Raw genomic sequence first — 1,499 nt, 5'->3', positions numbered from 1 at the left:
AAAAGTAATATACTTAGCATTTTAAATTCTTGTGATTTAGAAACAGATTCTAGTGATCCTGGAATAAATACTATGAATTGCAGTAGTACTGGGATATGGTTTTTTTGTCCTTTGAACATAGGTATTAACAAATTCATTAAGAAATAGTAGTGTTATTCAACAATGCAAGAATGTTTTCTTTTTTTCTCAAGGAAGGAAAGTGATAGGTATGCATGGCCTAATTTCAAAGTCATTATGATGTGGAAAATTACTGCTAATTTCTGCATCTAGGAATTAGCTCTATATTAATATAGAGAGACCAACTAATAAACATATAAAGACATAACATGTTGTGGTAGTCTGTAATTCCAACTACTCAGGAGGTGAAGATCTGGAGAATGGTCTGAGGCTGCCCTGGGCAAAAAGCAAGAGACCTTATTTAAAAAATAACTAATGCAATACTTACCTGGCAGGGGAGATACCATGATCACGAAGGTGGTTTTCCCAGGGCGAGGCTTATCCATTGCACTCCGGATGTGCTGACCCCCGCGATTTCCCCAAATGTGGGAAACTCGACTGCATAATTTGTGGTAGTGGGGGACTGCGTTCGTGCTCTCCCCTAAAAAAAAACCAAAAAAAATAAATAAATAAAAAATAACTAATGCAAAAGAGCTGGGGTGTGGCTGAAGTGGTTGAGTGCTCACATAGCAAGTATCAGTTCCTAAATTCAATATCTAGTACAACCAAAAAAAAAAAAGAGGAGATATATTTTGTTTTATAAGTTTTCTTACCATTTTCATCAGGTTTATAAATATATTTGTATAAAATATTGAGTTAATGCAGTTTATATAAAGCAGCATTTTCTGTTTTGATTTGGCTTGGTAGATACATATTCAGTTGTACTAAAGTTATAATGATTTCTATTTGGAATATGTTGTAGCCAACTAATCTTATATCAAATTTACTGATCAGGTTTTATGAATAAGGAACTGATTTAGGTAATTGAGATATATCAGTGAACACAATAGACAAAAATTATTATATTAGTGTAACTTGCACTTTTTTCAGGGGAAACAGAATATAAAAATAAACATGACAAACATTTTATATTGGAACTTGATAAGGAAGATCGGGGTGCCTAAATAAATATGGGGATGCAAGATCTTCATGGCCTAAATTTCTTAAGGTATCTGCCTGTCAATCTACATTGATCTCCTCTTTATTGATTTGGTAACAATAGCTTCTCTACTACAAAAATCTCATTGATTTAACAAACATCAATTTATTTCTTGCTCATACAAATTCAAAAATAAATGTCCTTAGTAAGTGAGAACTTTTCTTCCAAGTAGTGAGTAGTGACCAAGATCCTGCCTTCTTATGCTCTCACATCTTAAAGCCTATGGCTGCTTATATTGTAAGTTCCTCTGTATCAAGTGAGAAGGAGTGTTGAGGGCCACACTGGAAATGCATGTGTCATTTTCTTTCACTCCAATACTACAGACATCTTTCCTCATACATAT

General features: G+C 33.7%; 1 non-coding gene across 1 annotated transcript; it reads left to right on the top strand.

The window, feature by feature from the left end:
- The first annotated feature begins 437 nt into the window (after positions 1–437).
- Positions 438–601, top strand: LOC141411045 (U1 spliceosomal RNA). Its single transcript, XR_012435902.1, has one exon. It is a non-coding gene; the product is annotated as a U1 spliceosomal RNA (small nuclear RNA).
- The last annotated feature ends 898 nt before the right edge of the window (positions 602–1,499 follow it).

The sequence above is a fragment of the Castor canadensis genome, chromosome 9, assembly GCF_047511655.1.
Source record: "Castor canadensis chromosome 9, mCasCan1.hap1v2, whole genome shotgun sequence".
NCBI classification, from domain to species: Eukaryota; Metazoa; Chordata; class Mammalia; order Rodentia; family Castoridae; genus Castor; species Castor canadensis.
The sequence above is the reverse complement of the archived record's forward strand: the minus strand, read 5'-3'. Positions and strand labels throughout refer to the sequence as shown.